The sequence below is a fragment of the Paramisgurnus dabryanus genome, chromosome 2 (assembly GCF_030506205.2).
Source record: "Paramisgurnus dabryanus chromosome 2, PD_genome_1.1, whole genome shotgun sequence".
In the NCBI taxonomy this organism is placed as follows: domain Eukaryota; kingdom Metazoa; phylum Chordata; class Actinopteri; order Cypriniformes; family Cobitidae; genus Paramisgurnus; species Paramisgurnus dabryanus.
In genome coordinates this window covers 48,211,852-48,236,646 of record NC_133338.1, presented here as the reverse complement: position 1 = coordinate 48,236,646, position 24,795 = coordinate 48,211,852, and the positions used below count along the sequence as shown (strand labels likewise).

The 24,795-nt window shown below is 38.6% G+C and overlaps 1 protein-coding gene across 2 annotated transcripts in view; it reads right to left on the bottom strand.

Moving 5' to 3' along the window:
* zfhx3b (zinc finger homeobox 3b) overlaps nt 1-24,145 on the bottom strand; it is a 166,448-nt gene extending 142,303 nt beyond the window's left edge. The window contains exon 1 of one of the 2 annotated variants that reach the window (XM_065261475.2): nt 23,789-24,145. The gene's annotated coding sequence lies outside the window, so the exon portion shown is untranslated. Of the gene's footprint in view, nt 1-12,012; nt 12,450-23,788 lie in introns of those variants that run through there. The other variant, XM_065261474.2, reaches the window with a different exon arrangement.
* Nucleotides 24,146-24,795: the final 650 nt, after the last annotated feature.

Below are 24,795 nucleotides of genomic sequence, written 5' to 3'. Positions count from 1 at the left end.
CAAGTAAAGTTCCTTGGTTTAAATCATAGCTAAAACGTATTATCTACTACATTGAGCTAACGTTACTGAATAAAATTGATGTATATACGATGTTAGCTACAGATCCTTAAATTCTGGCTCTTCTTCGCCCAGTGGTGAAGCTCGCCGCCTCCCCTCGTCTTTAGAAAACCAAAACGTTTTTATTTTCAAGAAGGTATTTGTTTAAGGGATGAGTTTAGCCATTAGCCAGACCGTTTAACAAACACAAACCGGACGTTAACTTCGCTTCAGGCGCGTAATGGTGACAATGCATGTGGTCTGAAGACTGGTCTGTAGTAACTTTCCTCTAGTTCATTTAATATAATAAATTTTTTATCGAGCATGTCACGTTGCATTCAGGGTTTGCTTTTATTGAAGGATACACACAATGCGACTTAAAGGATAACTAAAAAGGAGAACCGACTCCTGATGGATGAGCCGAAGAGAAAGAGCTGAAACTCGGAGCGGAGCAAAGCTTATCCAGCTAATTTATCTTCACAGAGGTCAAACCTAAACTCCAAACTCAGGGATCTGGCTAGTCTCAAACTCTGTCGAAATTCATTTCCTCCACCTCGAAAAACATTTCTCCTCAAAATGGAGGTATCGCCTACTCACTCATTCTGCGGGTTGCCTCTTCCATAACTTTATCATTACTAATTGCTTCCAGAACCACTATTGTTCTTTGCCAGAGTGGGACACGTTTCATTCATTGTGATGCATGGCTGATCTGAGATCAGCTGTTGGATGTAAACTTTCAAATCGGCCGGCTAGATTGTACACTGCAATATATATTTAGATTAAATCTTATGTCGAGCAGCAAAAAATAATGAAGCAAATAAAATGTGCTGACAGGTTTGTGAACTCCGAAGAAATATTGTGTCGAACGTCTGGCTCTGTGTGTTAGTGAGTGATGCCAGAGCTGCAGGGACAAACAGATTTGACTATACAGTACCCCTGTCCACAGTCAATGCCAGCCACCGATTCCAAAACTTTTAACATTTCCCTCTTTTCTGCTCATAAATTTGCATGCTATTAAACAGCTGACCTAAATGCATTTTGAGCACCAAAAGTAATTAGTTAGAGCATCCTTTGTATGAAGGCTAAGTTCTTGCTACTGTGGAAAAATCCAGCTAATGCCAACACACCCAAAGGGGTCTTCAGAATGACAATTTGCAGTCATAAAGTTACTGGAACTCTTATTTTGGTCAAGTTAACTAACATACCTGGCTACAAAATACATCTGTCCTAGACTGGGCTACCAGCAGGTGGACCTTGTCTAAACCTGGCAGACCAACAAAAACCAACTTGACCCCTTTTAAGCTGGCACAACCTGTTTTTTCCAACAGGGTCCGAAGCTGTGCAACCCGACCTGGCATCGTTTTAATCAAACCTACTGGAGTCAGTCACTTAGAAAAGCGATCCCCATGCAACCCGGCTCCCCCCGTGCTGAGGAGGAGTGTCAATGAGGGGCTAATAAAGAAAGACAATAAGTAAACAAGCAGGGCAAGACCACCCCAGCTTGTAGGAACTCCCTTCCTCTCGCTGGGTTGGCACAGATTCAATAGGTTCTGCCGTAATTAGTCTCACCAAAGCTTGTTTAGCATTTGCATATAAATGCGCTTGCTGGCAAGTGCTAAACACACCATCACGAGCCATGCTCATAACAGACGGTGACCACACCTCCGGACCCTCCAGGAGAGAAAAAGAGGTCCCAGGGGGCCCTCAGCAGACACAAGCCCCCACTGTGGTTCTCCTCCCCCGTGCCAGTTGCCTTCAACAGGTTGGCACCCATCTGCTAGCACTAAGGGGCCAGCGCTGGGCCCGCTCTCAGTTCCTGTTTCGAAGGAGATTGCGAAAGATGGCAGCCAGGCTTCCTGTTTCTCTGCTTATGTCATGTTTCGAGCCTACAAAACGAGACCTGAGAAAAAGAGACAGACGCACACACGCAACGTTCTCAGGAAGTTTTAATGTGTGAGAAGCGTTTTCTTTCGGCCGTGGTTATATGAACTCGGAGCACTTTGCCCCCACAGATGGAGCGCAGAAATAAAAATAACACACAGGGACTGATCTGTGATCACCTAATCTAGCCTTGGGATGGATGCTATTGTTCTCTTTCTCTGTAACATGCAACAATTCTTTCCTTTCCATGAGAACCCCCCCCTCACCCCCCTTCAGTTTCCTCCACAGCTCTGGTAGTTGTTATGACAGATCAATTCATAAAAACGGAGCTAGGAAGGAAGTGATGAAACGAGTGTCTGTGCGCCCTCCACCCCTGCGTCCCATCCACTGTAAACAAAATGTGTGTCACCGAAAGGAGATACCTACAACCTAGGCCGCATAACAGGAATTCAAGCAAGAATTTAAAGTTTTCTCTTTGCATAAAAAGCTCTTCGTGAGAACCTGGATCAAGTCCAGATTGTTTTTATAGCCCTGGAGATTTAATGGAGTTGACAGCTTTGCTTCATTTCGGAGTCAAGATTTTCCTCCAATGATTTTTCCAAATTTCCTTACGAGAAATAACATTAGCGACAAACAGGAATATGCTGACATATTGTGCTGATATAGAGCTATATAATTAATGTAGATAACATAACCCCTGATATATTTGATCTTGGAAGAATTTGATAAGAGACATATTGAAATTTTACTGTAGATTGCATAGCTTGCTATCTTGGCAAATCTGTGCAGTCTAACATTGTTAAAATTAAGGGGCTTTTTTCTCAAAACGCCTGAAAAGCACAAGACTCAATTTTCTCTTCAGTTAATCGTATTACTTTCAAAAAGAAGCTATTGAGACATTAATGAGACCTCGCTTTCGCACGTGGAAGACGCAATCACGAATTTACCAATCTGCTATTTTACATGTTAACCATATGTGGTTTGGATGTCAGACAAATTCTGACACCCGTCACGCGAGTGTAATAATATTCACGACACATCTGTCATTACCAGGGTGAGACATTAATATTTACGTAGCACTGAACAAATTAGCTTTCGCTGTGTACTTGTGTATTTCAAGAAACTGCTAGTCAAACATCGACTAGTACAGGTCCAAAAGCATAACTAGAAACACCTCACAGCTATAGTAAAAGGGGAGATATCTAGGTTATGCGTACAGGTACAAACTTGTCACAAAAACTGGACAAAAAGGGAACAAAAGCTTGGCACTTAACAAAGAAACTGATCCATAAATGTTTCATGTGAGAGCACAGTCTGTCCTTCACCTCCGCGTGACCCACGCTACGATCCTCTGTCTCTGTCTTTCGCTTATATGCAAAGTCCGGAAGTTCAGTAAGCTTTCAAAAAGAACAAAAATGAGGTACTAGTCAAATTAGGTATAAAACAGATGACAGATAAGGTGACTTCAGCTAGACAGGGCAAAAACATAAGTGGCCAGGGATTTTATAATTAAAAGGTTTTAAGGCGTGTGATGGTACACAAAGCCTAATATCCAGGAAGTCCGACAAAAGGCATCAGATTTTACTAATAGGTTAAAATACTTGTGGAGCTATAAATGTTTTTTTTTCATCTTGGTCTCATCTATACGAGTATTTTTTATTAAAAAGTAGTTTTCCGCAGCTAATACTGATCATGCATTGCAAAAGGTCAGACTATGGCTGACAGATGACACGAAATGGCAGACAGCGCTCGTGACGTCACGACTTAGGGGTCACCGATCTATTGTGACTGTCTGGTCTTGAGCAATTCCCAGTGGCCTGCCTGCCCCGTTGGCCAGTTGCTCTTGCGAACGGGGTAACACCCTAAATTAAAATAAGGGGGATTACGGCTTAAATATATATATACATAACAATCTAAGGACCCAGGATTGACAACAAACACGAATCCTGTAAAATATTCTGCCAAATGTTTTACGTATGCACTAAATCCACACAGCTTTGAATTCGTTCCAATTAAATTAATTCAAGGTTAACCGTATTAATTATGTGCGTACCCAACAAAAGAAACGAAATAATGGTTTTGGCGTGCAGAGGTTGTGTTAAGCGTGCACACACACAAGGGGAACAGCCAGACACCAGCAATAGTGTAACTTCACGCAGGCCTGATTTAATTGTGGTCCTATGTAACACTTAATAGAGAGCGCAGTGCACCTGGCAAAAACAAGTTACACCCAAGAGGGATGTAGGGGTGTCCGACAATACCAATTAAACACCTCAGCCAATGAGCTGACCTCTCACAGGACTCTCCGTGCCAGTACACCAATCGCATCGCTCCCCTCACGTCTCATTAAATACCTGTGTGATAAAAAGGCGACAGGAAAAGACGAGGATTTTTTCGGCCAACGTTTAATTATACTGTCTAGGAAGAAAAGAAATTTCTGAGAAGTAAACAATAATCATTGGACGCCTGAAAACAACACTGTATTTCCAAACACAAATATTTATGCACGGTTATATTTTCCTTCATGAAGCTAAAGCTTGTTTAAAAGAAAAAAAAACACATTAAAATGGTGTAACACTTTAATAGCCTATTCAGGAATAAGGAGCAAAAACCGACTGTATGTATAAATGTATAAATATACCATTACATATAAAATACACTTCTGAGAATCAGATTTTTTTAAATAAATATGGTGGTTGCGTAAATTACGGATTATGAAACGGAACCCAATCCTGAATTTATTTCCTCATAGAAATATTTGAAACTGAACCAAAATGGCTGCCATCAAATAGGGAAGTGAGCTGTCTAGAGACTCTGCCAGACACCGACCTTGATCCTCACCCGCATTGTAAACAAAGCCACACAACCATAGTATCACCTTTAATTTTGTTTATATAAAACATGTTTAATAGCATCGGATTTCTCTGCTGTATACAAACAGATAAAATATCACAATTAACAATTCTCTCATTTTTAATCAAATAAATAAATTAATAATTTAATAATAATCCTTATCAAAATAATACACAGTATGCAATCATTTATTGTCTTTGATATAAACAAACTTTATTTAAACGGTATCAATTAGACTCACTCAAAAAATTATGATATTGTAGTATGATTTTGGTTAATTCCTAAAATTATGGTTTCTACTAAAGTAAAAAAAAAAAACAAATAGCACAGAAACAGGTGTAGCATCCATGCTATTTTACACACCGCACACGTGTGTGTGTGGGTATGAAGTGAAAGCCCAGAGGAGATGTGCTGTTAGAGGGCCTGTAGCACTTAGGGGCCATTTTATTGCTTTGCTGTGGTCAAGTGAGGTGCAGCCAGCTCAATTCCAACACAACAATGACAAAGAGGACCACCGAGACAAAGGGGTCCATCTCTGCCTCTTAACCCCTTCACGGCTAAACAAACACACACAATATGAAAACCGCCAGCATTTGCTAAAAGACGTACATACACTAGCAAAACACTCAATAGCCGTTTCGTTTCAGACCCAACTAATAGATTCAAGAGCCCGGCCAGCCCGAGAGGTGTCGCTAGGCCTCAATGCCACAAAGACAGAATCGAACGACTCTACCGTACCTTTCTCTCCTCTCCTCTCCTCTCTCTGCTCCTCCTCTCTCAGTGCACCATGGGGGACCCGTATGGGCTGCTGCACATTTGCAAATGAATCACGCTTTTTGTTTGAGATTTTTTTTATCCTTTTCCAAACACGGAAAAGGGAGAGAGGAGGGCCGTCTTTAATCCCGTTGAGGATAAGCTGTGCCATACACAGAAAGGAAGTGCCATCGGCCTGTCGGGCTTCACCCGGTTCCCACTCGGCATTCCTGGAGCCCTCACGCACGCACGCGTGCTGTCCATCACTCACTCGCATGCACAGAAACAACCCGCGTTACTGACAGCCCATGCGGCACAGCGCTCAGCTGCGAATGATCTAAGCACACTTGATGATTTGTCACGTAGACATAATGTGTCGTACGTATAAGAAAAATCTATTAACACCACTCGAGCTAAACGCACTCACACACCCTTGAAAATATATTTTGATTGTTTTGAAATATTTTTGCATTAAATATGAATAACTAAGTTTGAATAAAATGTAGTGCTGAAAATACATACTTAAACATTATTTATATAATACACAAAGGGCACGATACAGCGACACTCCTCGACCGATACACACACTCGATCCAGGTCTGTTTTCATGTCATTGTGCTAATCTAGCTGAGGCTAACGCTGGCTACATCACATAGCGTGCTAAGCATAAAATGTGCTGGAAAAATGACATCTGCAGATGCTCTCAGGACCCGAAAGGATCAACTCCACTACATGTCAGCTTGGTTAACATCTACAAAATATAAACATCATTACAAATCATAAGAGGGATGCTCTTATGCAAACTGAGCTTGTTGTCACAATTGTTTCATATATAAAATTAAATTTAAAATTATTTATAAAAATGTCACAGAATCTAAAATGAATAGGTCTTTGGTTGAAATTTACTTTGTTTATATTTTTCACTGTATTTACTTTTTATTACTCAAAGCAGAACATATTGTGCATAATGAAAACTTTATGACACCTGCATGCATAACATCACACACACACAAAAAAAACTCCACACATCCGTTGCATTAAATGAACATAATGGAAATAACAACAACGAGAATGCAGCGAACATGTCAACGTCACAGACCCTTATGCTTTCCTCTGTGTGGACAGAAAGGCGACCTGGGCTCCCAGCGTCTGCGTGCCCTCCATGTTTTATGCATTCTGCCTCTTTGTGATGATAAGCGACAGCACGGAGGGTCAGACGCTGGGCTCCCGGGTGCAGGGAGGAGAAGAGGAGGGGTTGGGAAACAGGTCCACGTCCCTGCTGAACAGTGACACGACTACCCCAGAAAAACGCACCTTAACAACAGGCCTAGACCATGCATCTGTCCTAGAATAAACCCTCACATGTACACACACATATATGTGCTGTTTAAAATATTATTTATGATGCAAATACATTATACATCATATATAAACTACATATTACCCATGTCTTTATGTATTGTATACCAAGACAATGCTGCCTGGTTGTAAATAAAGTTTATCATGTATTTTTTCACAAATTAGCCAAAATATTCATTCTGTCTCACATGATGCCATTATATTTCCTAATCATGACATTAGCTATGAATGACAAATGCTGTGGGCTACGGACGTCTTTTGAAATATTGCCTGACCGAAAGAAAATGTGCACGAGCAGCTTCTTGCAATAAAAGAGGAATTCTGGTCTCTCCCCTGTACACACACACACGCACGGAGATAAGGACTTCTGGTTTTTATTTACTCTTCAATAACTCCTTTCTATGCCTAAATAAAAACACCTTGTTTAATGGGCTGCCCATTTAATATTTAAATCCTACTGTAATGTAATAGGATACATATACCGTGAAACAGCAGAAGTGTTGGTAAAAAATATTTTAAAAAATTAAAATAAAAATGCAAGAATATGGGACTTAAGCAGTACCCGTTCACATATTATACACACACACCTTTTTTGTGGCGATAACATATTGTGAAATAGCACAGAAATAGCACGGAAATTCCTGCAACTGAGAACAAATAAAAGCAGCAGCAGAACATGGAAAAAAAACGTGGAAAGGAAAAGTGCAGACAGTCCACGCAACCGCCTGTAAGGTGAAACCGTGGCTTGAGCCGGGCTTGTGGTAAAGGCTGAGTTTACACAGGTACAGCGTACCTAACTATCATCCAACCCCTTCACACACACACACACACACACACAGACTCGATCCTCCCCACCCACGCTCTGTCTACCCCCAGCCTGAGGTTTAATGATAGCACTGACACGTATGCCATTGTCCTTCTTCTCATTATGGGACAACTGGAAGAACTGGTCCTGACTGCACAGGCTTGCATATTCAAAACCATCATGTGTAATCAGACCCACTGCTCCTGCTAACCTAATTTACACACACACACTCACAATTCAAGCCCTAAAGCAAATGGAGGTGGCTGGGCCTTCACTTTGCTGTGCCTCCTCAGCACGACTGGATTAATGGAAAACTCGTGACAGAGATCGTCTCCTCTCCACACACACACACACACACACACACACACACACACACACACACACACACACACACACACACACACACACACACACAGCTTCACAATGAACAATCCCTAAACATGATACTTTTCTACTAAAATATAAAATCTGTATATAATTGTTTTTTTTAAATTATTGGTTTTAATGAGGTTTTTTAATTATGTTTGTTCGATAAAGGAGCCTTAATTTTTTTACTGTTCAAAAATAAAGATACATTTTACACTGTATACATATTAGGTATTACACATATATATGTTCCCTAAAAATTTTACTTCTAATAATAATGTATACAATTAATATGTATTTTTTTTACACAGCCTGTCAACAGTGTTGACCTAAAGAGGGCCCTCTACCACTGAGGCTTTCCCTGAAGGTGCCAGCCCCGAGAGAGAGAGCATGAGAGAGAGAGAGCGAAAGAGAGAGAGCGATAACAGGGAGGGGTAAAGAGAAACATAGTCTCCCCCGTCCTATATCTCTCCACAATGCTATCCATACACACACATCGGCAAGAGTATATCATAACGGCTCCATACATGAGCTGGACAAGTACACTCGACATTATATACGATCCCTGTTTGCAGGGGAGGAAGAGGTGAATATCAAGCCAAAAATAAAGCTTTTAAGTAGAAAGAGAAAAGCTAAATAGCACTACATCTACTTCTGAACCAGCAATTGTACTATTCCCTATTCTTATAAGCTTTTTGAAGGACAGCTATGATGACAAAATTACAAAAACATTACAATAGAAATTATTATAATACATTTAAATGTCAGTTTAATTGTTTAAATAATTCAGTGTGTTTTAATAGTAATTCAGATTTACAAGTAAAATATAAAATATAGAAAATTAAAAAACAAATATAATAAATTTATGGACGTCCTTGGAAAAAAAATTAAATTGTCCAAAATTAATGAAAATGTTTGTTTATATGTAAACTAAATTAACACCACACTAGAGATTAATATGCAATTAAGAAAAAAATAAACATAACACACCACTTAGTGTGTCTGTACACATGATAAATAGTAAAATGTTTCATTTTTTAAAAACCACGTGTGCTGTTTCTAATCGTGTTCAAAAAAGCAGACTGCAATGTTTGTGCCATCTTTCTGTAAGATGGACAAATCCCGGAAAACGGACCACACCGCAGACATTTTCTGTATCACAGCGAATATCCTTACAGCAGGACGATCACACTAAATCATGTCTGTTCGGATCTAAAAATAAGACCGCATTTACCCTGATACATCCACATGTGAACAATGTAAAACAGTCTTTTGCACTGCCTGAACACTCGCAATAATTACACAACACAACACAATTAAGGGTTTCATGCCCAGGTGAAACACAAAGGCAAAGACAGACAACAAATATTGCGACAATATGACTTCCAAGAAATGAGCCAACTGCCATTAAAATCATTGTCCGCAAAAGGATTAGCTCTGAATAGCCTATCCATGAGTTTTTGAAGAGTGACTGAGATGGCAGACCTTGCATGCTGTCTTTGTTTTGTGATGGTGAAAACCCGAGTAGAGAGAAAGAGAGAGAGAGAGAGGGAAAGGATAACGGCGAGCAAGAGAGAGAGAGAGAGAGAGAGAGAGAGAGAGGGAGAGGGAGAGAGAGACAGCCCATGCACAGCACCTGAATTATACTATATATCCTTTTTGTGTGACACTTGTAATTATTGCCACCCCTCTACTCGGGAGCCGAGAGACATTAAAGCCCTGACTTATCTGTCCTTCTCCTCCCTCACTCACTAGTTTTTGCTCCTAAAAACATGGAAGGAAGAGTGGGGAAAAGGAAAGAGCTGGGTTGCCCACTATGCCCCCATGAAACCGTTCAAAGGGGTTGAAATATAATAAGGAAAATACACAATGGTTCACTCCGACTGCCAGTTTCCACACGCACACACACACGATTACGAAACATTTCTGTATCTTTGTTTTACTATACTACGCAGTTGTTTTGTATAGTAAATATATCGCAGCAAAATGCATAAATCTAAGCTTAACCTAAACAAGTGTGCGTCGCCACCGCGTCAGCTTCTTGTCTCTCTTGTTAGGACACGTCGGAGAGGATAAAAAGGGCTTGGGATTTGTGTTTTTCTGACCTCTTCCCTGATTCCTTCGATATGGCCTGTGGCTATTTGACCCTTCCTATCCTCTCAACTTGCTTTGCATGTACGCCTTCCTCTCTCCCTCTCTGCTCTTTAAAAAAAATCATCACCTCCAACTAGGGATTTTTCTCACACCAGTGCAAAAATCAACCCTGTTTTCATTTTTGTTGATCACACTTTAGGTGCATTTTTAAAATCTGGCTGACCCCCACAATCACAGCGTATTATTGTTTGTGTGACCCCACAACGTAACACACACCCACCCTACTCTTTCCTCGCTGGGTAATGTTGAGTTTTCCCTTTCTCTTTCTATTTTATCTTTCCTCCACTCACTCGGTGACCCCTGCTCCCTTGCTTCTTGCCGTCTGACCCCAAGTCTCTCAACCTCCCCCTCTCTTTCTTCCCCAACCCTGCACATCCATGCTGCAGCTCGCCAAGAGTCAGTCAGCTCTGGGTCTGTCTGTCCTTCCATCGCGTCGTCTTCTGTTTTTCTCGCTTTGTATCTCACTGTGGGCTACAATGTATCATTGTATGGATTCACATTTCTGCTTATTCCTGTTTGTATATCTTCGAGGGACATCTCTATGTCTGTAGCTCTTCGCCAGTTTTAGGTCCCCATCTGATTTTTTTTTTTATTCCTGCTACACCTGTACTCTTGAGTTTTTTGCTTGATAAACATTTGAGCCCCTGGTCTATTCATGGGGCAATTTCTTAATACTTTAAGCTCTTCTACTGTGCGACGAGAAATTAGCCTAATATTGTTGATCATTCAAAGCACTTTCTCTTAGTATTTTTTTTTTAATAGCATATAGAAATGCTGTAATTTTATTTTCTTAGTCTATGTTCTGAAATCAGTTCCTATTTCATTTAATTTCATTAATTATAGGCTAATATACACGATAGTTGTCCGTTTCTCGTTAAAAGCCATTCGCCGCGGTCGTGCCGTGTCCAGCGCGGATCTTCGGGCTCGAAGCTCCGGCTGATCCGCTCACGAGACCCGGGGCTCCGTCCCTACACCCAACACACTCCCCTGAACACTCACACAATCTCTCTCACACACACATGCCAATCGATTTGCATGTGACTCCGACTGGGAAGCGGCAAAGAACAACTTTAACAACCCTCGGAGTGAGAAATAAAACGTGAAAAGACGGCGAAAGTGGCACAGGCGAAAAAAGTAGAAGAACTGAAATGCAAAGCGAAGGGCGGAGAGACATGCACACAGTAGAAAGGACACGAAAAGTAAAGATGTGGATTTTTCGCTCCCGAGATGTTCGCAAAATCGGCGAGGAAATGAAAGCGCGAGGCAAACGCGCGTTTCGGTGCAAAATGGGAACGCGGGCGAAGCTTCCCTCACGGCGGACCTGGACGGACTCGCAGGCTGGACTAAGGCGCCTCTCTCCCGGCTACGATCACGTCGAGCTCCCGCTACTCTCCCACCAGCGTCAACCCTTTCACGTCGACACCCTCTTAAAAAACATCTTTCTTGACACTATTCGTGCTTTTTGTGACCACTGTGATTACATGAAAATGCAGAAGTGTGTGTTTAAATGCAACTGTTTGGAAAAGGAATCGCTGTCTTGCCCTTTTCTATTCTTCCATGAGAAGCGCGAGAGGACGAAGCCAGATGTAAACACAGGTAACGATACTGATAAAAGGCATAAAAATAAAAGCAACTTGCATGAAAATAACTTGCAATCGCCTGGTTTTTAACACGCTAGGAGAAAAGGCAAAGCCGGCGACGATACGCCGAAATCCCGAAAGCAGTCGCGTGTAATTGAAACTAAAGAGAAAACGTAAGGTTAAGAGAGAGGCAGAAAGAGAAAGCAAAGTTACAATGTTACTTACAATGTTTCGCTGCCGCTTTGAGATCCTCGCTTTTTAATCCAGTATTGAGACGCTTTGGCTAAAGATCCCATCAAGGCAGTCCCTTTTGGTCAGTTTGCGTTTAGGATGATGGCAAAAGAAAGATCATTGTTGTTGCGGAGAGTAAAAAAAGACGGAGTATTAGTTGTAAAGGCAATATAAAAATAATTTGGATGCAAAGCAGGCGATGAGTCTCGTGTTGGAGGGAGAGAGGAAGAGGTGAAAGTGAGATCTGATGATTGAAAAGAAAAAAACTCTTTGGATCTTTATTCCTGCTAATTAGTTTCCTGCAAAAAATGGCTGTGATTAATTCAGTGCGCATGTGCTTCATTACACAGGCACGACGGGAAGGGCTAATTAGCCACCTTCTGGATCAATAAGATTCAGCAGAGAGCCGAGGAGAGAGAGAGGGAGGAGAGAGAGAGGGAGGAGGGAGATAGAGGAGGGAGGGAGGGATGGATAGATAGATGGATGGAGAAGGAAAAAGAGGAAAGTAGTGATCGGGAATTGAAAATATGGAATTAAGTACAGCACAAAGTAAGAGTTTGATGAGAAGGAAGACACTGAAAGTTAATAGTGTAGGAGCGCGCGGCCCCTGCCGCACGGCGTTTGTGTGTGTGTTTTATTTTTTGGGAGACACTAGCTACTTTTACGTTTAGAAATACGCGCATTTAAATCTGTTTATTTAACCGAGTGTCTTTATTAAATGAAAATTAAATACATTTTAACCTAAAAAAAAACCGCGTTGGCAAAACACCTTAAAGCAATAAGTTCGCTCTACTTTTTTAATCATTTCAAAAATCTCATGATATAAATAATATTTGTATTTTATCTTTTAGAGTCGAGCGTAAAAGAAGCGTAACTTTAGTATAATAATGCTTTTAACGAAGCTTTATCATTATGAATGTTTTAAAGGCATACAAATCTCGGAATATTTTACCCTTATGTACTTTATTGTAAACAGCAAACTTTTCTATTGAAAGAAACATGCCGGGGAAAAGAAAATCGCTGCGTTTAACTACACGAAGTAAACATAAACAGTAGTATTTTGACAAATCGTAAACATATTAGATATAAAATCTGCTACTGGTTGTAACTGCGCCTCTGGACGTCTTTACAAATGCATAAAAGCTGAAGTACTGTGTAATCTTAAATGTGATTTTTCAGCATGCATGTTTACGGTATTATATCTCTGTGTTTCAGGAAGTGTTGAGATTTTCTGTGATAAATGTAAACTATCTGTTATTACGTAGCATACGTTAAAATAACTTGTTAATAACACCCTGCATGCTACTCGTGTAAATACATTTTGAAATCGTTATAATGTATCGTCATTTGCAATAATAAATGATATCTGACCTTTTCCATCGTATTAAAGCACCTGAATATCGCACGTATTTATGCTTGCACTCTGTCCTATCATGTTAGATATTGAGATTAGTGCATGCTCACGAAAGATAGAAAACATTGCATAAACTAAAAGCGCAAAGACACTTGTCTCTTTTTAGCTTTGCTAGAGAAATTGATCAAATTCATTCATGTCAAAGAGACTTAGCTAAACACACTGTACTTTGAGGTTTAACTTTGCGCTATAGTCGCTTTTAAGACTAGGAATATGATGAGACAAATGGTGTTTCTGATACCTATTATATTTAGAAGTGAACTCAAATGTATAGATTTTGCAAACAATTTTAGGTATATGAAAAATCTTAATATATGAATTTTTCTCTTTCTGTATCCCCTCTCTCTCTCTCTCTCTCTCTCTCTCTCTCTCTCTCTCTCTCTCTCTCTCTCTCTCTCTCTCTCTCTCTCACTCACACACACACACACACACACACACACACACACACACACACTATAGGTGAAGAGATAAAGTGAGAGAGTGCAATGTAAAACCAGAACTTCTTATAGTGTTACTCACTTTAGGTCTTGTAATTTCGTTACTATATCTTATTGGTATGTTGTTAATATCTTTATGCATTTAAATGCATTTCACTAAAAATTATGTCAGTTTAATTACATTGTGATAGTATGTAAATCTGTCCTTTGGTTATGACATGATACGTTTACATGCCGTTATTATTATTATTTTAAATAATTCTCGATAAGTAGTGTAGTCTAACTTTCAAGCGCGTGCGTTCAAAGAGGTGACGTTTGATCAATAGTAACAACTGTAGTATAGATCGGTGGGTTTCTCCACAGGTCTGCTTTTTCACTTTGCCCCAAAACAATTCCCTTACTCGTGGTGGTCACTTAAAACGCCCTCTTCCCGAATCAAGAGCGTCTATCCGACCTTTGAGCTCGGACCTGTGTCCTTTCTCATAATAATGCTATTGTTGATTCTTACTAAGGAAACTACAAATCTTCTCTCTTTCTCTCAATGAGCACTTTCGCCACTGACAACTCGGCCTCATTCCTGCCAAATGCAACTAACCGGCTTACATCCATGAATTACATATTTTTTATTGAAATATTATCAAATATAACTTTTTGGTTATTTTTTCCTCGTCATTTTTTATCCAGACAATAGGCATACCCGAATCGTTTCTCAGGTCGTATGTGGTGGCACATTTCTATCATTGCAATACATGTCAACGTATATAGATAATTATTTCCATTAAAAAATATGTATTTTACATGCTTGTGTAACGTATTCAGCATAATTATTTAGTTTATTCATGTGTGCATTATTAAATAATTAACTATTTAAAGTGTACAAAATACAACACTGCTAATAATTATTATTCTAAGCAATGTTATATTCAATGTCATAATCATTTCAAATAAAATATTCATGCTTTAATAAACAGAATTATATAGAATCTGAAAATTATTGTATTTTATTTGATTTCATTTCATGCCAAATATTTGCGCAGTGGAGAGCAGTAGGCACGGAAATCCTAGCCTTTAAAGTTAAATAGAAACCCCTATAAGCTAGCCTATATAAAACAATGCACAAAGCAACGAATGTGCTGAAGAATGATCACAAACCCAAATCAACGCATTATAAAAACAACGGCAATATTACACAATTTGGCCTCGTGCAAATGTGGCATCGGTGTGACAGTTGCTGTGGGTGTCCGTGTGTGGTTTAAGAAAGCACATATTTTATAAACGCTGACACATATGGTACATCTGCAAAAAAAAAACTAGACTATACGTTCGCAGGAACGAACTTCCAAAGGCAAAACTGAATTATCAAATAAAACCTACATAATAAAACGTCAACGTTGCAGCTTTGCGCACATCCAGTGCCCAGAAGATGGCAACGTTAAATGTGTCGATACGTTTGATATGCATACAGATTTCGCCTTGAGAGAAGCTTCGGGATTTGTGATGTGCCTGTCTGCTCTCTGGGGAAAGAGGGATTGTAAAAATGAATGGATGGAAAATAGAGTGCGTGAAGAGTTAGAGGGCCAGTGAGATAATAAGAGGCCGGTGCGTGAAAAGGGACAGAATCAGAGCTTGTCTGTCGCTTTGTATCCTGCCATGCCAAATCTAGGCACATTTAAATAAGCAGTGTGGTCCTGTCTAGGGCTTGATAGCCATAGCCTATTTATGGACGCAAATATCACCTGATCTTATAGTTTTCGTGACTTGGCAGAGCTAATTCAAGGAAAACATGATTCCCACATGATCTTCATTCCATGTTCGTTGAATATAAATATGTGTCTTATATGTAAGCGTCTATAAAGTGCAAATGCTCTGTCCTAAATATGTCTGAGAATGACTGTACAGGCAACCGAATATGCATAACCACCCCTTGGTGAACACGCTGATTAATATGACTAGAGATGTGTAAACACATATCCAACTCAACACAGTGCAAACAACAAATACCACAAACCCTGAACTGTACTTGCAAATGTATTTTAGGAAATATAAATTATAAGACAAAAATATATAATTGTGTTTAAAAAGGCGAGTATAGGCCTACATTTACATTAGTATATATATATATATATATATATATATTTTTTTTTTCAGCTTTTCAAAAAGAGTGTGCGTCCTTTCAACCTCTTACACCGCGCGTGCCACTGTTAAATAATACAGAGCAAAACGAAGGAAATGAAAAGAGGCATTTGGAGATAAAGGTAGCTGTCTGCAACAGTCTCGTAACTTTATTACAAGACGAAAAACGTATTTTTTAAAATATAAAAACTTCCATATTAAAACCAAAAACACACAATTCCAAGTTCTCTTTTGTTTGTATATGGCGATCAGATAAATATATGCATGTGTTACTAATGAAATAATCCTGCAATTTTTTAAATTAACATTTATCTGCATGGTTGACTAATCCAACTTTAACTTCACCAGTCAACAGCAGCGTTGTTTTAGATATGGGCCCAACAACAGATGCGCGTATGGCTGCAGCAGAAGAGGTGTGAGTTGTGATATATTTCTGGTCTAAATCATACACTGGGACTCAATGCACTTGACAGCAGTGGAGCATTGTCCGGTCTGAAGCCGCGGGTGGCTGGGGCAGGACGTGTTACCAGGTGCAATGGCAGCGCCCTCTTATGTTCACTTTGGCCATGGGGTTTACGCACCATGAACCTGCCTTGTCCGGGATATATGTTCGCCCACTGCCATCAGATCTGTGTCAAGCTTCCTATGACACCGGGCTCAATTAAGTCAAATTAACACATATGAATACAGGTAAATGTTTGTTGGTAACTGATTCGATTGTGTGGTTAAAGTTTTATCCTGTGTCATTACATGCCTTACGCACGAAGCCAAACCTGAACCAAGTTTGCAACCACGAATGGAGACGGTATATAGTGCAGTGTTACAAATTGCAACAAAGCAATAAAACTGAAAATCATGACCTTAGGACGAAAACACAGATAAGTGGAAAATCATAAATGAGTATAATAATAATAATAATAATAATCTTCATCATTATCATCCTCATAATAACACACATAAATAATGTTAGTCATTTCTTGCTAGTATGCTGGTGTAATCCATGCTATGTACTTTACATACATAAAATGATACTGTCATACTATGAGCTTCGACTTACATTTAGCACATATGTGAATTAAATACGATGCATGTCAGAGGAATGTTTTAATTATCACGTTACTTTTTTAAATATAAGTGTATTTGCGTCTTTTTCCCCAAAGATGTGATGAAATATGAAGACATTCCCCATCATATCTTATTTTCAAAATGGTGCCATATAATGCATGAAAAAGACCATGTTTTATATTTATGATTGTATTGAGTATTACTGTGATGTAAAATGCACATTTATGTCATCTTAGCCTTACATGTTAACGTTCGTGCTATAAACATTTAACCATTTGAAGCTGATGGAAGCACGGTCAATGCATTCACTTGTATACCTGATATTTTACTGTTATATCACACTTAAATAATATGAAGAAAATGATGGCCAGTATGACATTGAATTTATATGTGTACGGTTTTTTATTTTAATGATACGAGCTTGCAATTGCAACAGAATATTGTCTTACTTTTTTTTGTATTGTCCAACGCTATTTTTTACATTTGTGCTGTTTTACATATTTTATTGGCATGTTTTTATTTTTTGTTTTGTTTATTGGATTGTTATTGCTTATTGCAAATAAAGATGTTTAAAAACTAATTAAAAAGTGCAACGTTTTGTGCAGATTAGATTGATTAGTTAATTAATTAACTAACTAAGAAAGGTGTGTGTTCGAGACGAATATTTTAAATAAAACCACAATAAAAACAACAACATCTACCATCTTAATTATTGTAAACTGTAATTAATTGTATAAACAATTAATTGAATCTTACAAATAAGGTTAAATTATTCAACGTTTAAAAATGTAGGGAAAATGCAAGAGTTTATATCTAAAGACTAGAAATTAGTACATCGATTAAATATGCAAATATTTATCAAATTAATTAATAATTAGCAATATGTTAAATTACAATAGTTATTTAGACAGTTAACGTGTGTCTTATATAGACTATAAAAAGTGCATTTTAAAATTAACATAAGTTATTAGACGTGCTAATTTAAAGAAATTAAACAAATAAATTAATCAACGCAGTAGTCATTGTAAAGAAGAATAAAAATAGTCGATGTTTATAGCATAAATATTAATAAAAGTATTAATATGATATTATTATGCTTTATTTAATTTCTATTCTGTCCAAAAGCCGAAACAGGTCTGAACAAAGCATGTATGAGAAATATGTATAAACGGAAAATAATGAAACAAATACAATATTCGAATGCTATTTATTATAACTCTTTAATATTATAATTTATTTTAAAAAAGCATATAAAAAAGAAGCCTAAACATATAAATCCATCGAATAATACCAGTGTACAAAACACCTGCGTGTGTGTATGTTTGTGCTTTCTCCATATCATCTCGTCTATTATAAATTTAATCCAAAATCTACTTCTGTATTTTGTTTACGTATATTTTTACCGATTTCAGAAGCGCACGAGACACACACCCAGATGTATGCACACATCCAGTTATCTGTGTTTCTCAGAAAACACCCAAAGCACATTCAAAAACACCTTTAAAACCCCGGGAACGGATCGTTTTCAGTCTCTGTGCGGTAAAGCAGTACAGATGTATCTGTTCACGGTCGTGCAACAATCACAGAGAGAAGCAGCCTGGAGCAAGCCTGCGTCCAGAAGAGCTGCAGCTGTAAACCAACCCATCCTTATATCGCCCTGCTGCAATCCTCTTTATATATCTCTCTCTCAATTTTAGCTTTGTTCAGGTGAGAGAACAACACGGGCTACAATATAAAAAAATAAAACGACATTCCGGTATGAAATGGATTGCAACGAAATGATCTAAACGAAAAGTCCAAATCTGAGACATCTCCATATGCACATGCAATGTATTCATGGAGCATACAATCTTTACATTTAAGGCCTGCACATTTTCCATTTGAACTGTAGAGGAACTAAATAATTTTGTCAAAAGATGTGCTTTCACTACATTAAATATCTATAAATCTATACAATACATCACAGAGCATCCACAATGCACAATAATATCTGTCTGTCTGTCTCTGTCTCTCTCTCTCTCTCTCTCTCTCTCTCTCTCTCTCTCTCATATATAAATATATATGGTTTGATAGGTGGAGGGAGCCATATGTGCTCCCTCCAAGGGTCAACGTGCAAATCCCTCCCCACCTTTATCTTTTGACATATATGGCTGGATTATGTGCAAAGCTTTGCTCAAGAAATCATTCCATGTCAAAGGCAGAGGCAGAATTTCCAACCCGAGAAATGCAGTGATTTCATGACCCAAATGTCATGAACAATTACCTTAAAAAATTAGACGAATGACATTTTGTTGACAAATATTCTCACATGAAAGAACACACAGGACTGAATTCTTCCATCTAGGCTTATATAACATTCCCTGTGTGTGTGTGTGTGTGTGTGTGTGTGTGTGTGTGTGTGTGTGTGTGTGTGTGTGTGTGTGTGCTGGACAGAAATTGCTATTGCTGTTTTTACAAAGCAATGTTACCAAATAAGTAATTAATAAGCAACTTAATAAAACATTATGAACAGGAAGATGCAAACGAGTTTCATGACAAAATAAACTAAATGGAATAAAAATACAGAAAAATAATTTTGTTATATGAAGAATTCTATGAAGAATACATATTTGAATAAATTAACCAGTAAAAATACATTTTACATGGTTTGAAATAAATCTCATATATAACAAACAAAATATAACTAGTTATGCAATTATTTTAAATAATAATAATATTTGTGATTATTTAAAGCTAAAGATCCTAAAATATATTTTCAAAATCTGACTTTACAATTTAATTTTAATAACAAAATAACAAATTAAATACTTCCTTTAGACAAGCACATTAACGAAAGTAATTATAAGGCACAGGGAAAGGTCAAGAAAACCAAATGCATGTATCAGCAAGTGGTGCCAACCCTAAAACACGCAACTAGTCTCAACGCTGATGTAGCTGGGGTGTAATTGCAAGTGACCAAAGCGGCCACAACATAGTTGCACGGTGCTTAACCCTGCCATTTTCTCCACCCCTCTGACCCCCAAGACTCAGAGGCAGGTGGGCTTCTGCAAAATTTAGGGTTGGGGGTGTAGCTGACATCATAAGGGGGCAAGCTGTGCATCACCGCCAATAACGTATGAATGTTGCCCCCTGTAAGGGTCGACGGAGAGCCTGTCTGGCCTTAGAGCTCCGCGAGCCTATAAAACAAGCCATTAAAAAGGTTGTTCACTGGCAAAGTATGAGCTCATTAGGGCAATTAACAGGAGAGGTGTTTAACTTGGCACTACATTAACACTCCAGGAGGGTGCCCACCGAAAACAGGCCACCAAACATCAAGACTGTGTGTGTGTCGCTTAACACTCAACATTGTCGACTAACCTGAAGCATTTAGTCTTACATATCCAAAAACATACATCATAATTTCATTAAAAAAAGAAATAAATCAAAGGCACTGAGGCAAAACTTTAATCCTTTTTCTGAGACCAGACAACAGCATCAAAGCCACAATATTAGTCATAAAGCAAGGCCGGCAGGAATCATCAGATCTGGCAGAAACTGGACCGGGCCTGTGTCGAAACCACACGTTTTTCTCATCCAAAATGAAAGTAAATAAAAAGTGTGATAATCTGCATTTCATGTATTTTCGTGCACCGTGTTCTCTGCGATATGCAGAAATTCGTTCTTCGCACAGAAGGAGACTACGTCCGAGAGAGATAAAGGGAATTGCTTCTCCCGTCCTCTGTTTAGAATTGTAAATATGGTGTATGGGCAATGCTGCCGTTCAATTACATATATCTTTCATGTATGAAATCATGCATGGCTCTTTTTACCGCGAGGCCAAAGAGGGCCGGCACAAAGGGAGCGACCCCGTCCGCAGTGCAGTACATCCCTCATGCAGAGCAGGGTCTGGTGCTGGAGCCCTGGGCTAAAAGCACTGCTCCATTAGTGCTCTCAGACGGAGGGAAAAGAGAGGCGGGTGGGGGGAGATTCGCTCTCCTGACGGGGGCGTTCACTACTTGTGATTTCTTCTACAGTAAGTTACATTTGTCCTGTTGTGAGGCCGGCTGACCCCTTGGATTTTATCCCTTCGTGCATACCGTTTCACTAATTACTTAAACAGAGATGGATATTTTTCTTGGTAAATGCATTCAAGTGTTGTATTTTTCTTATTAAGCATGAGAACTTAATACAAGCAACCATTAAAGATGCTTGAAAAGCCTTAGTTTTCCATCTGTTGGGTTATTATTTATATGCCTTCTCCTTCCTCACGACAGCTCCCTGCTGAGTCCTAATGCAAAATGACCTAAATTTGGCAAAATTACTTTGAACTTTTCAAAACAAAGGCCTCGCTCTCTTCTTGGAACCTGACGGAGTCTCTTCTGAGCGTCCTCTCTGCCTGTCTGTTTTGTTTTTAAATGCTTAATTTGATAAACACTATTTGCTTTCGTTCAGGGTGATACGCAGTGCAGAGAATAACATCATGTTCAACAGCTCAAAAGCATATCTTGTCTGTCGTTGAGCGTGATAGCACAACAACATCCCTTTAACTTAACATTTTCACATAAATATACTAGTTACCTGAGCAAGACAGGTACTGCAGTGGTTCTCAAACTGGGGGGCACGAGATGGTGCTGGGGGCCTCAGTTTTATGACATTTTATACAATACATTTGTAAAAACATAATTAAACCTCAGAAAAATGAGGCTATGGACCAACAGCAGCCTTGTATCACTTAATTTGTTTGTTTTATTCAAATTCTTAGTTTGATATTGTTCAATGTCATGTTTTCTTTGGAGAGGGGGGCGCAAAGGGATGCAACGTGTAAAAAATAACGTTTTATTAAATGTAAAGATTTTTATTACTCAATCAACTCGAACGTATAGGTTACAGATATTCTTGAGGGTCAGATCAGACATAAAGAAACTCAGTATATTTCATATATATTGCAATTTTCACCTCACAATACTGCATCAATATTATCACACCCAAATATGTTGACACAGAGAAAGAAGAGCACTAAGTATGCAAAAAAGTGAAACATGTTGCTCAATTTGTTTAAACAAGCTCATGTATAGCTCAGTGGTAGACCATTGCATAAGCAGCGCAAAGGGTCATGGGTTTGAATTCAGAAAAAAACAGATGTTGATAAAAAATATACCTTGTGATTCACCGTGAGTTGCTTTGCATCTGCCAGATGCATAAAATGCAAATGTACAAACAAGTAAAAGTCTGCAAACTCTTTCACAGATTTAAATATATACTTGAAATGGTAAGACGTAGATATCGGTATAATATTGAATTTTGTAACAACGTCACTGTTAGCAAATGTCTATTATCATCAAACATCCAAATATAAAGTCAATTCCAAAGGGTTGAGAAATCTGCTCACATACAGTATCTCTCATCATGTGTGTACAAGTCATTTCTCTCAAAACTAGCAATCACCAAAGTGCGACATGAAAATGATTTCCTAACACCTCAGAAAAGAGGAAGAGTATTAAAATTATAGTTTACCCAAAAATCATCATTTACTCACTCTCGTGTTGTTACAAATCTGTATAAATTTCTTTGTTCTGAGGAACACGAAGGAAGATATTTTGAGGAATGTTTGTAAACAAACCGATCATGAGCCCCATTCACTTCCATAGTAGAAAAAAAAGAATACTATGGAAGTGAATGGGGCTCATAAACGGGTTTTGATTTCATTTAATACATTTATACAGGTTTGTAACACCATGAAAGTGAGTAAATGATGAGATAATTTTTATTTTTAGGTGAACTATCCCTTTAAGGCACAACATTGATTTTCGATATATAGGTGTGAATGTGCCAAAGATTTTGACATATCGTGTATTAACACATATAACCTCATACTTATACCAGCCACACACACATTTGGTTTCCATGTTTTGTGAGGACATTCTAAAGACGTAATGGTTTTTATACCGCAAAAACTAGGGATGCATAGCGATTAATCGCGATTAATCTATAGCAGAATAAAAGTTTTTGTTTACGTCATATATGTGTGTGAAATGTGTATAATAACATTGTATAGATAAATGCACACACATGCATGTATATTTTTATGAAATGTTTACATGTGTATATACATTTGTATATTTATTTATAATTTATATTATATATTAATATAAATACTTAATATATAAATATATTTTAAATTTATACATGCATGTGTGCATATTTATATATACATAATTATTATACACAGTTCACACACACACACACACACACACACACACACACACACACACACACACACACACACACACACATATATGATGTAAACAAAAACTTTTATTCTGCTCTAGATTAATCGCGATTAATCGTTATGCATCCCTAGTACAAACTGTATATTCTATTCCCTTCCCCTAACCTAAACCCTAACCCCAAAATGTCCCCACAATGTTAAAAAAATCGGGTTTTCTATCTTTTTGGTCCCCACAACATGATAATTACACACACACCTATAGGTACAAAAGCCTTTCCTTTTTTCTGCCCGTAAGGTTTTCCTAGACCTAAACCAAACAATTCAACCACCACAAATTTCCTCTAATCCTACAGTAGCCGAAAGGTGACAGGGTCTTCAAACCGAGACCCTCTATCAGCGGTGGTTCTCCTGAAGGCCCGGTATGTGGGCCGACTGGGCTTCAAACGCCCCCGAGGAGCTGAAGGGCTTTGGGGGTCTAGCCTGATAGAAAAAAAGGTGACTTCACAGCCTTACCTGATAGGGTTTTTGGTTTCAGTCGCCGTCGCTCGGAAGCTCTCCCTGACTGCGTTCTTCTTTTCAAGTGTCCGTTTGAAGTGAGCGCCAGAAAGGTCACAACCCTCACGGTCACAGCAGGTTTGGTGCAATGGCAGGCAGATGCTCGTAATCTATCACTAGTGCTAAAGCTATAGTACTTTTTCTTTTTTTTTGGTTTATTGGTATATTCAAATGTAAAGCTTTAAAGTCTAGTGCCTGGACACTATTAGGCTAGGGGCTTGGAGTGTTGTAGTCCTGTAATTCCAGGTATTTCCAGGGTTTGCCAAAGCTATTAGACCCAGTTAGGAAAAGTTTGGTTTGAAGCATCCACAGTCTGCCTTTCAGAGTGACAGCGCCACCTAGAGATAAGAGAAGAGAAACAAGCTATTAGCAATCGCAACAAAACTAAAAAGTCATATTTGCTTTCATACAATGGAACAAAGAACAGACCGAGAAATTAATAGATTTGCACACAGATGCACGCACAAACACACACTTTGCCTTTTGTAAGACAGGGTTGAGGGGAGGTGAGGCCATTGTTATTTATGCTCGGTAAGTAAGTGCAGATTTTTCGCTTTGCGTGCTCGTTCGCCCTGAGTAAGAGCTGCTAAATCTCTTTCAGGAGGGGAGGACACAGAACAATATGGCTTCTATCAAGTTTCTTTGACTTGGGTAATAAGCTGGTTTAGAGAACAGAAAATTAATCTATAATTATTTTTATTACCGCCGCAGGACAAAACCATATGATTTTCCAGATTACATTAAGTAATAAGTGCATTTCTTTGAGTAATTTTTCCTCTTGTGGCATTATAGGCCATCCATAAAATAAGAAAAAAGGAAAAAAGAATTTCCGGAGAAACTTAATTTCCCCCATAACCAGAACAAGACATATTCCTGTAATAACTTGAATAATTGTGCACTCTGTGCTGAGCATCTCTCATACACAACAACAAAGCCACTTAGACGGTATGTATTTATGTATGTAT